This window comes from Anabrus simplex, chromosome 1, assembly GCF_040414725.1.
Source record: "Anabrus simplex isolate iqAnaSimp1 chromosome 1, ASM4041472v1, whole genome shotgun sequence".
Classification (NCBI taxonomy): domain Eukaryota; kingdom Metazoa; phylum Arthropoda; class Insecta; order Orthoptera; family Tettigoniidae; genus Anabrus; species Anabrus simplex.
In genome coordinates this window covers 719,290,463-719,303,213 of record NC_090265.1, presented here as the reverse complement: position 1 = coordinate 719,303,213, position 12,751 = coordinate 719,290,463, and the positions used below count along the sequence as shown (strand labels likewise).

The following is a 12,751-nucleotide window of genomic DNA, read 5'->3' as shown; positions in this document are numbered from 1 at the left end:
ACATTCAGTTGGTAAGGTAAAGCCCGTCTTATGTTCCATGGAGTGTTTAAGTAGGCAGTAGCTCATCCTTGTTCCTGTTATGTGAAGTTTCTTCTTCCGTCATTCTCTAGCTGTTCTTGATGCCGCAGTTAGGGGGCCAGCTGCTGTCTGTAGCTGTGTTTCTCAACTGGGGGTACTTGGAGATGATTGAAAGGGTATAATAATTTGCCAGTGATGTTGCTAATAGCTGTAGACTAAAAGTCTGAGAGTTCCTTAAGCCAAAATGTTAAAAATGAATATTGGCAGATTGGGATACCGCCTTGACAGAACTTCTTCCCTTTGGCTCTACATATTTGTGAGTTGAGCTTTCTAACTGAAATGAAAAATAAGGTCCAAAACCGTTTAAACCCAAAAAATGACCTAATTTTAGTTAAGCCAACAATGGATCGAATTATATCACATAAACAGGCTTAGATTAAGTCATTGTTTCTTAATACCTAGGTTTGTAACAAGCAAGGCTCTGAATATAGTTTTATGTAGTTTTTTAAGTTACAATCACCATCATATACTGTTTCCAGTCTGCTTGGAACGTAAGCCTCTCTATCCTCTTGTCTTCCTACCACTTCTCCCTCTTCACTCTTGCCCAGTCCTCTCCTCTTCTCTGTAGGCACTCTTCCACTCATTTTATCCACCTGTCTCTTGGTCTCTTACTGTTGGTTGTTTTCCTGATATCTCCATTTGGTGCATCTTTCTGGGTATCCTTTCCTCTTATTCTCTTCATTTGTCCATACCATCTAAGTCTAGATGCCTCTATCCTGTTGTGTGGTGGCTCTTCTTGTACTATATCTCTAACCCTCTCATTTCTCATCTTATCCAGTCTTGTCACTCCTATCCTGCTTCTCAGAAATTTCGTTAAAACTCTGTAGTGCCGGGTTTCCCAAACATTTTGTCTGTGAGGCCTCCTGAGCATATCTCAGTCATGTCCAAGAACCACCTCGCCACAGAACATAATACTGAATTCAGTGAATAAAAAAATAGAATTTTGTAATGTTACCATGATTGATTGTATTCGTATAATTGAGGACTAATAGCTACTTTCCTTTAAGGCAGCATATGGAGGAAGAGAAATGAACATGTTGTTATTTGCAGAAGATATTGTGATTTGGGGAGAAGAGGACATGAATGTTTAAGAACAGTTGGATGTGGTGAATGGAAAGATCAAAGAATGTAGATTGAAAATAAGTGTAGAAAAAAGTAAAACTCTTGTTATGACTAGAGGGGAGAAAGAAGGGTAAGGTCAGATTAGACTTGCAGACAAGCTCACGGAAGTAGTGGAGACGTTCAAATACCTGAGGAGTGAATTAATGGAGAATGCTCGACTGGATGCTGAAATTAGTAAGAGGATTCAAGCTGGAAGCTGTTTTTATCATAGTGTAAGAAATATGTTATGGGACAAAGATGTGCCAATGGAAGCAAAGGAAACTATGTACAAGATGTATTATGTACACATAACAACTTACGGAGCAAAAACTTGGACAGTGACAAAGAAGGGTGACAGTCGAATACAGGCAGCTGAAATGAAATTCTTGAGGAGTATGATACAGAAGAGACAAAATAAGGAATGAGAAAATCCGGGAAGAAATTGTAGTGGAAAAAATGAATGATAGAATAGAGAAGAGCCGATTAAGATGGTTTGGGCACATAAAGTGAATGCGTGATGAAAGAATGCCAAAAATGGGGATGGAAATGCAAATGCAAGGAAGGAGCGGTCACGTAAGACCACGATTGAGATGGAAGGCCACAATCCAACGCAGTATTGGGACACTGTTGGAGGAGGAGTGGTGGAAAGACCGAAGAAAGTGGAGAGGAATCATATTTGCCCCTACTCGGCTACAGCTGGATAATGGGAAATGATGATGATGATGTTACTTTCCTTTAAATTTAAATGTAACTTCATTTACATAAAGATATTTTATAATTGTGTATAAATTATAAAACATTGTGACAGTTGACTAATAATTACAACAGTCTGGATCTGGAAATCTACTTCAGAAAATTCACTTGGTACAGTTGTTGGATCAGTGATGCTGTTTTCCAAAAGACCAAGGGCCGATTGCAGAAACGACTTGTTTTAAATCTTAGACGTCTGCCTAAACAACATCTAAATCGAGCACGATCTTCCATTGCATAAACAATGTTAAGCCGATGTTTAACTAGACATCGTTTAAAGTTTCAATATTGGTTTGAAAATGGAGATAGAAGTATCTTTCGTGCAACTGTTTTCTTGTCGCAACCAATGAAATTCGTTGGTGCATGCGCCGAACGCCAGTCAGCTGTTTGTCTCCCTACACATTGCTCAAATATAGCTAAGGATGAGCATGACTTGCCCACAGATAAGAGTATTGCATTCGATGGAAATTAAATCTCATTTAATTTTATCAACACTAAAGCGACACACCACCGTACGGGGAAGTATAGCTTTGATTATAGTGTAAGAGTGAATGTAATCTACTCATAAATACGATAGCTTCGGCGAAGGGAAGATGAAGCAATAGTAATGTGTAGCTGAGTGTGTTGTACGGGCCCTACAGATGTAGCTTGCATTGTGGAGATCGAAGGTTTGAAACGCATCATCAGCAGCCCTGAAGATTGTTTTCCGTAGTTTCCCAATTTTTACACCAGGCAAATACTAGGACTGTTATTATGGCCATGGCTCTTCTTCCCTAGTTCTCCTTTTTAAACAATAATCACTACCATCACCACCACTTGCCTTTTCCTATCCGATAGTTGCCGAAGAATTATACGATTATATATATATAAAAACCACATACAACATACTTTTTAGTTTTCACTATTATGTGTGTTTACTTGGCAGTAAATATAAGTGAATCGCTCCCGGTTGATGTACAGTATGTGACAACCCTCTGACGATCAGGACACGTAATTTTGATATGTATGTAGTCGAAGTGACCTATAATTTCATGGAAATTACCCCATGTAAATAATAAAATATATCGGTTGCCAAGAATTGTATTCAAGTTGACAGTTACTGGACTGTCCCTTTGTCAGTCTCAAGAAACAAGTCTCTTGAAAAGCGAAACCTTATTTTACTATCTCCCTGTACATGTCAAATGAATTGCTGCAATTTAGCAGCAGGCGATCCATAGAGAGGCCGTCGGACTAGTCTTTCTTCCCGGAATCGTCTCAACATGATACTACAAATTGCATGTTTCGTGGTACATAACCTCTGATTGTGATTCACTCCTCTCGTTTGAGGCAGTGCTCTCGGCAGTGGTTAAACACGACCGGTTGACAGTGTCTAAGTGATAAATAATGTATCTGCAATGCGGCAGCCGTACTTAAGCATTGTTTAACCGTAGACATTGTCTAAACACCGTTTCTGCAATCAGCCCCAAGTGTTTAACAAGTGTCATCACTAGAATCGAAGGTCGGCTCAACATTAGTGCTATTTCTGTACGTTGTTTTTATTTGTATGAGAGCAGAAAAGGTAAAATCATATGGATACACTGACATGAAAGGCATTAAATGCAGTATTTCCTTTCAAGAAAATGTAGGGTACAGTGGACTTCATGGATCCTAAAGTCGAGGAGAGACGTGGAGTTGTGTTACAAGGTCGTAACAAAATACTGCCGACTTGTACCATTTATTGGCCAAGAATTACATATACTGTACAGTGAAACCTCATTAGTGTGTTCCTCATTAACACATTTTCCCACTTAGCATGTCATAAATTGAAAGTCCTGATACTCATCTTAAATCTATATAAAAATACCTCACTTACTGTGTCACAAATATTTGCTATTACCGCTTAGTACAATCACATTTTACCTAGACCTGAAAATGTTACTGTATTTGTCATCACGTGTGAAAGAAATGCGATTTCCGTCTCGGGTAAGAGCCGTCGCTACAGCTACGTAATTACAGGAAAAGGCCTCCCTGAACTTCAAAGGATAAGTTGCACTTTTGGGGAGCAAGCCGTTAGCCTCAGAAATGTTCACTTTTGCTTGCTGGTTAACAGCGAGATCGCTGAATAGCAGAGTGAGCTTGTTTGTGCTTTCATTTCACATTCCATTCAGAAGGTAGAAATATATTTTGTGTTGAGCGGTACAGTGAAGTGTAGCTCATATTTTTCACGTGATACGGTGGCCTATATCTGGATTACAAACATAAATGTGTGAAATTGACTATTGGGGTGCGTATTTGTCTTGTGATAGTCCACTTATGGATATGCAAAATATTGTGAAATTCCTTAATAATGAAGACAAAATTAAAATCTGTCATAAAGTGGACTGACATAAGCGTGCAGAGGTCACGAACCTTCTAGTTTCAACTCAATCACTCAAGTTGGTTGAAGTTTCGTTCGATTCAAAATCGCGGACAAAATTTTCTCGCAATTGTTCAAGGTTGAATGTAACCTCGAATGCATTGTCTATGAGTGTGATCAGAAAATAATCCTAAATAACCCACTGCTCCAAAATAAAAGGATTCTAATAACATTTGTTTTAGAGAGAGTGTGATCTTCAGTAATACTTCGATATTTTCGTTGGCCTCTGTGCACATGTTTTCATATTTGTTCTCTCGTTTTTTTCCACACCTTTGGATACTTTCCTGTCCTCTTTAGAAATGGTAGATAGGCCTATAGTTTTCACTCTACCCACAGATACATGACGTAAAATGCCCTCATGTCGGAAAAAATGGTATCTAGTGTTTTCATATACCTGTTGGGTAGTTTTTATTCATATATTCATTAGTACGTTTTCTTGCTTAACACGTTCTTTTTCCTTGTCCCTTGCAGAAACATATTAACGAGGTTCTAGTGTGTGTAAGTCATATACAACACTGAAGACATAAGTTCCTAAATTTAGAATAATGATCTGTGAATTGTGTTCATACAATGAAATATCTCTCTTTAATCACTTACAACTTACATTATTATTGTGGTCCCTGTGGATTAGCGTCGCAGCTCCCAGAGTTCCGCAGACCACAGTTTGGGAATGGCTGCTGTAGCATGGTGACATACATGGCCACTCTGCTCAGTCTTCTGAATTAGTTTGTAGGTAGCATAAATTAGTTAATGTGTAGCTGGTATCACTTTCGTAATCTTTATTTACAGTAATGGAGAAACAAATAGGTCACTGTATTTTTTGTTTTAAGTTTACTTAGTGATAAAGAACATAGCAATACTTGTGCACTATTGAATGGTGTAAGAGGGATATAAATGTAGAAGACTGCAAGTTAAAATCCAGTGAGGAGGTAAAAGGCAGGATTTCTTTGTTTTGAAAATCACAAAAATCTCTTGGATTCTGGGGACAAGTATAAAATATGGGCTTGAACCTGAGAGTAATAAATAGGGGTATTTGTTGAAAAGGGGTTCTTGTAAAAAGTGTAATATATTAAACAATTAAACGGACCTGAGAGTAATAAATAGGGGTATTTGTTGAAAAGGGGTTCTTGTAAAAAGTGTAATATATTAAACAATTAAACATTGCAATTTTGTCCTAAGCTAATTTAATGATCCTAATTAGGGATGGGAAAACCAGTCAAAAAGTATTACTGCTCGAGTGGAGTGACATCATGGATACTTGTTTGTGAGCACTTCGGACAATGCAAATACAGGTTGGCTACGATGCTTCATCGCCAATGTCAGCTTGAATGCTTTGGCAGACACATATTTGGAAACATACACCAATAGCAAGAAGAGAAAATTTCTCATTGCTTATTTGTTTGTTTGTTTGTTTGTTTGTTTGTTTATTTATTTATTTATTTATTTATTTATTCATTCATTCTCAGTATTGTCCCATTGAGCTTCTAGCTCGAGGTAGGGACTGCCCTTTACAATTTTGGCTTTACAATTCATGGTTAAAAAATGTTTAATTTTCTTAATACAACCTGTTACAATAATGTTCGGTGAATAGTCCTGTACTATCAACATAGATGAACAATGCATGACAGTGTCCTTACTGACTTTCGAAATAGTCCCCTACCATAACTATACACTGCCGAGATCGGCGATACATGTCCTGCAAACTTTGCAAGAAGGCTTCCTTTGGGATGGTGTTCAAAAGCCTTGTCACGTTTCATTGGATGTCAGGAATGTCAAATCTCTTTCCTTTCAAAGGGAGTTTCAGTCGTGGGAATAGGAAGAGTCTAGAGGATTGAGATCTGCCGAGTAACGGGGATGTTGAAGTTGCACCACCCCCTTTCTTGCCATGAAATCTTTGACGATATTGGCTGTGTGTGGGCGAGCATTGTCATGGACAAAAAACCATGAACCTTGTTGTGCGTACTGGGGTTGTACCCTGCGTAGACTTTTCATGAAACAGGTCAAAATTTCAGTGTACCATGCAGCATTGAACGTCCTTCCCTCAGGTAGAAATTCCTTCTGGATAATGCCTTGGCTATCAAAATAGGTGATGAGCATCGTTTTGATGCGTGACTTTTCGGCTCTGACCTTTTTCCGACGAAGGGATCCCGGAGAACGCCATTCCATGCTTTGCCGTTTTGTTTCAGGGTTGTACCTGAACCAACACTTTCATCCTCAGTGACAATACAGTTCAAGAAATTTGGTGTCGCATCTGCCGTTTCGATAAAATCCTGTGAAGCCTCTAAACGTGCCTGCTTCTGATCTTCAGCCGAGTGATGTGGCACAAGACGAGAACACGTTTTACTGTTCCCTAACTTCTGGGTAACGATTTGTCACACGGATTCACGGTTAATCTGCAGTTCATCTGCTATCATGCGCACAGTTAATCGCCGATCGTTCATGATTAATGTCCTCACCTTCTCATTGTTTTCGTCACTGACGGCGGTCGCCGGTCTTCCGCTACGGGGATTGTCAGAAACACTTTCCTGGCCTCTTCAAAAACGGGCGAACCACTCATACACACACTTCAATGACAGTGCTTGATCTTCATAAATACGTACCAGCATCGCATGCTTTTCTTTCGGTGTCTTGCCAAGCTTAAAACAAAACTGTACATTGATCTTTTGGCCGTTCATGATCCTGTTTGCAGTTCAGAACCAATGCACTAAACACGCACTGTGTCAAACAGGTCTTACACGTCACACACACAATGCTCAACTGAACAACGTTGGGAGCAGGTGGTAAAAACCTGCTGCTACACAGGTGTAGCGTTGTGTGTCACCACTGTTGCCGGGTCGTCCGTTCTGAAACTGTGGCAAAAATAATTAATGCATTATGTTCTATATATTTTTGTAAGAAATAAGTAAAAACAGACTTCTTAAATGGTGAAAATTTTTCAATACTCCTTAATTCAATTGGCAGTTTGTTATACGATGCTGCGGCAGAACATGCTGTACTTTTTACTCCATACCTTAAAGAAGATACATGTCCAGTGTGTATCTGATTTATTTACCTAGTTTGATAGTTATGAATGTGTTTCTTGTACCTACTTTCTGTATTTGTATGTGAGTAGTGCTTTAGGGTATGTCTTATTGCATCTTGACAAGGAAAAGATGTTCATGTCCCTGTATATCTCAATGGAACATTTCATAAAGTTGTATTTATAAATGAATCTGATGTCCCTTTTTATGAGTCATCATAAGTCCAAAATGATTTATGCGCACAGGGAATAATTGTACAAAATTCTCTCCTGTATTACGAAAATCAGGTATTTGTTTCAGCGCAGAAAATAACTCCTATCAATTTTTGGAAACCACACAACTCTTGTGCCTGTGTCAGCACAGTTATTTTATGTTTCTCGGCAGCAGTGACATTAATTTGCTACGTTTGTGTTCACGCTTTGTTAGTCGTTTTCATGTACATCGATTGCATATATATATCAATGTTCCGTAACATGTTTCCGTGAAGATCTTGGCAAAGTCCAATAGGAGCCAGCTCCTTTATATTACGTACGTATGCTCTACAGAACTCATGACTTTATTCTTTCACCGGTACGTATATGAGCAGCGATCTAGTGTTACTGCCTCACACCTCAACATTACTCGAGCAGGTCAAATTCACTGGAACTTGACTTCAGGTTGTCGAAATATTGATTATTGATGCCTTTAGAAGTCTAGTCATGTTTCGTATATATCAAAGTATAATAAATTATTTGTATCACTTGCAAATTTCTGTTATGGTACAAAAGGGCTCGTGTTTAAATCTGAGTAAAATCTGTTCCTTAAAAGTGGAGTTTTCCATGATGTGGAATTCGTTAAAATCAGGTTTACATAAAATTGTGCTTACAGCAGTTTTGATTGAACTACAATTAAATTAAAAATTAAGAGTAAAATATTTCCACCTTTTCAATACAAAATCAAGTAATGTGGGTTACATTATGGAAGAAACATTTATTTATTTTTTAAGGTCTTCATAAGCCAAATCGCGAGTTGCACAATGTATCTGATAGTTCATAGAAATTGTAAAAATGTCGTGAAAACACAGTGACTGGACTACCGGAAGTATTAGTTAAAAATGAGATTTCGCTAAAAGCGGGAAGGTAAGGAGAGGTTCTGCCGTATATAGAAATGTATGACTGGGCGAGTTGGCTGTGCAGTTAGGGGCGCACAGCTGTGAGCTTGCATCCTGGTGATAGTGGGTTCGAATCCCACTGTCAGCAGCCCTGAAAATGGTTTTCCGTGGTTTCCCATTTTCACACCAGGCAAATGCTGGGGCTGTACCTTAATTATGGCCACGGCTGCTTCCTTCCCACTCCTAGTCCTTTCCTATCCGATTGTTGCCATAAAACCTATCTGTGTCGGCGCAACGTAAAACAAGTTGTAAAAAAAAAAGGAAAGGTAGGAATGTGAATAGGATAAACACTATAATGTGTCAACATCAGAAGAGGAAACAATAGAAAAGGAGACAAGGAAAAACATGAAAAATTGATCCTTCATATGGCTTGATTTGTGAGAGGAGGACTTTCTCCTGTTTACATCCTCTTGGAATCACTTATTAAGAAATAATTTGTTTATTCTTGTCATCAAGTTGCTACTACCTCTGCAACTCAAATCATACTGACCTTGTAAGTTCACCATTCAAACTGTGAGAGTCCACCCATGAGTTAGAAGTTGACATTCAAGGTTTCAGGGTAATAGAGGGAGTTCCTTTTCTGCCTTATGTTTTTATGAGCAACTCTTGATGTTGTAGAGTGAGGTATACAAGTGATGCAGTTAATTAATAAATCAGTATTATTGTGGCATGAATTCCTTTGGTTTGAAGCACTAGGCTACTAACATGATCTTGGTCTAACGTCTTGCACTTTGTGGTGAACTGTGATCCTTTCCTGCAACTGCTAGCAAAGCGTGGTGGGCACGCATCCCATTATTCTAATTTCCACAGTCTGCTAATATGGCTCCTAGCTGTCCATTCTGTTGTGTGACTGTTACCTAGTTTAAGTTGGTAGCAGAGCCTAGTCGATTTAGTTGATGACAAGCATTGCATAATCATAATTTTTAGGGACTGTATTAGTCTCTGAACTCTCTTCAATTACAGGCATCCCTCATTCTACGTGATCTCACTTTACATGTTTACACTACAATGTGGTTTTAAAATGTTAATTTATAAAATTGCAACCAGTAACAATATTGCAGTCACCCAGTGCGTGATAATGCGACTTTGCGTCCTTTGAAAAGTTGGCACTGAGCCGCATATTACAATAGTCTCTCACAAGGTAGAGCATTAGTAAGCACCATTGTTGAATATTAAGGGGAAAAAGAAGTAATTTTGCTGGGCTGAGTGACTCAGTCGGTTGAGGCGGTGGCCTTTTTACCCCAATTTGGGAGTTTCGATCCTGGCTCAGTCAGATGGTATTTGAAGGTGCTCAAATACGTCAGCATGTAAAATAACTCCTGCGGGACTACATTCAGATACCTCGGTGTCTTTGAAAACCGTAGTAGAAGTCCGATGGGGTTTGGCATATAATGAGAATCCCGATATAACGACAACTTTTGCAGTCCCTTCAAAATTCCTATATTAAACTATGTAATATCCTTTGGTTACAGCGAGAGTCCTATCACTGACCCATCCGTTATTACGAGCGATTAAGTGCGCACGATTTTTTCCATTACCAATATTTATGCACCCCAGCGATTATGTTGAAAGCGATACATTACCTTCGGTATCATTTCCTCGCTATGTCCACCGGCGAGTTCTCTCATCGACATTCGAAGGCGAATGGAAATTCTAAGTTCCCATGGAGGGAATTAGATATTTTTCCACCAATAGAGCATGTCAAAAATCAGATCAAAAATCAGATGTAAGGCTTTTCAGGCGTTTGCTCTATTAGATCAAATTCGAAGGCGATGTCTGAGTCGATTAGTAAATAAAATTTGAAATGAAAGAGAACATATTTTCGTAATAAATGCATAAATAATGTGTATGATAACAGTTGTTAACTCGTAAAAAATAAAGGTTGACTAAACGATGTCTTAATTTAATGCTAAATATTGCAATTAAGTAAGAATGGGATACATCTCAAGATATGGCAGAGTGCATAATTGATTTCAGAGATTAGTTTATATTTTATCGCGTCTGGTTAAATTTAAATCTAAGAATTTCATTTTTGTCCATATTGAACTGAGAATGGAAGATAGGAAACTTAAAAGGGTCCACCTTTTCAATACAAATAAATGTTATAGTTTATTTACAACATATATTTACACTTGGAACTAGTTTCGACGCTGTTTGGCGTCATCTTCAGCCAAAATGTGGGAAATAGGCTAGCATGTAGACATTTATATTACACAAGGTGTTACATCAGTGTGATTAAATGAGAGAACATGAAGACGCAAAGTACAATGTCAGTTTCAAAGTGGACATGAAGGGTGAGTCAAAATTGTATAAACATGAGATAACATAATCACTTAAACAATAAACATATAAACTGTAACAAAACCATGCGGAAGTACGAGATGATTGGTATTGGAGATTCAAATCACTTCAGACACTCTTCCATTGAATGTTGCCTGCCGCGAGTGTAGTACAAAACATAGGTTATATTTCAGTAAACACAATCTTCTCAAAAATGCACATAACATTAAAAATATTTGGGTTGAGATGAAATTTGGCAGTTAGGGATTGAAATCACTTATTCAATAAGCGTCAATTCAAAAAACAGCTGTGAAGGGTGAGACAAGAATTGCACAAGCGTGAGTTTGGACTCGATAAATGCAAAAAACACATGAACACAATCGAAATTGTAGGTTCGTGATGGATTTGGCACAAACGGTCTGCATTTAATCATTTTGAGTGGCATCGGTGCGAGTGTAGTTCAAATGTGAGTTAGGATTTAACAGCCTCTTAGAATTGCACGTGACATCTGAACTCATGGTGCGAGATGAACTTGGCAGTGAAGGTTCGAATTGTAGATATTCAGTAATGTCAATTCAAAACAGTCCATGAAGGGTGAATGCAAAAGCTATATCATACGAGTCAGGTCAAGCACCTGACGAAGAAATCCTACAAATTTTAATTCTTTAACTGCCAATTTCACCTTGTACTACGAAAAGTTGAATATGTTATTTGTATTTGAAAATATTATTTAATGAGTCCTAACTCGTATGATATAGCTTTTGCATTCACCCTTCATGGACTGTTTTGAATTGACATTACTGAATATCTACAATTCGAATCTTCACTGCCAAGTTCATCTCGCACCATGAGTTCAGATGTCACGTGCAATTCTAAGAGGCTGTTAAATCCTAACTCACATTTGAACTACACTCGCACCGATGCCACTCAATGAATGATTAAATGCAGACCGTTTGTGCCAAATCCATCACGAACCTACAATTTCGATTGTGTTTCATGTGCTTTTTGCATTTATCGAGTCCAAACTCACGCTTGTGCAATTCTTGTCTCACCCTTCACAGCTGTTTTTTGAATTGATGCTTATTGAATAAGTGATTTCAATCCCTAACTGCCAAATTTCATCTCAACCCAAATATTTTTAATGTTATGTGCATTTTTGAGAAGATTGTGTTTACTGAAATATAACCTATGTTTTGTACTACACTCGCGGCAGGCAACATTCAATGGAAGAGTGTCTGAAGTGATTTGAATCTTCAATACCAATCATCTCGTACTTCCGCATGGTTTTGTTACAGTTTATATGTTTATATGTTTATTGTTTAAGTGATATGTTATCTCATGTTTATACAATTTTGACTCACCCTTCATGTCCACTTTGAAACTGACATTGTACTTTGCGTCTTCATGTTCTCTCATTTAATCACACTGATGTAACACCTTGTGTAATATAAATGTCTACATACTAGCCTATTTCCCACATTTTGGCTGAAGATGACGCCAAACAGCGTCGAAACTAGTTCCAAGTGTAAATATATGTTGTAAATAAACTATAACATTTATTTAAGTTTCCTATCTGGTTAAATTACGGAAAGGCTATTATCATGAAAATTTATAGTGAGAAGGTTATCATTTCTCTTCTGGCGCTTGGAAGTGTGTTTTCATCATACGTATAGTACGGTTAAGTTAGGATAGGTGATGCTGTTTGAATAAGAAAACTGAAACGTTTGCCACAAAATGTAATCGTTCATCTTCGGTTCGATATAGTTTTCTCATTATGTGCATTTGCGAGTTCTCTCGTCGACATTCAAAGGTGGTGTTAGAGTCGATTAGTAATACCCATCGACTGCTGTTGTCTAAAGAAAATTTTAAATGAAAGAGGATAATACATTTTCGTAATTAATGCGTAAATAACGTGACCGATAGCAGTTGTTAACTCATTAAAAATAAAGGCTGAAATAAACAATCTCTTAATGTTAT

The 12,751-nt window shown here is 37.9% G+C and overlaps 1 protein-coding gene across 2 annotated transcripts in view; it reads left to right on the top strand.

Moving 5' to 3' along the window:
* Positions 1–12,751, top strand: part of LOC136857409 (arf-GAP with dual PH domain-containing protein 1) — an 86,566-nt gene that overhangs the window by 32,643 nt on the left and 41,172 nt on the right. The gene's annotated exons all lie outside the window — the stretch shown is intronic.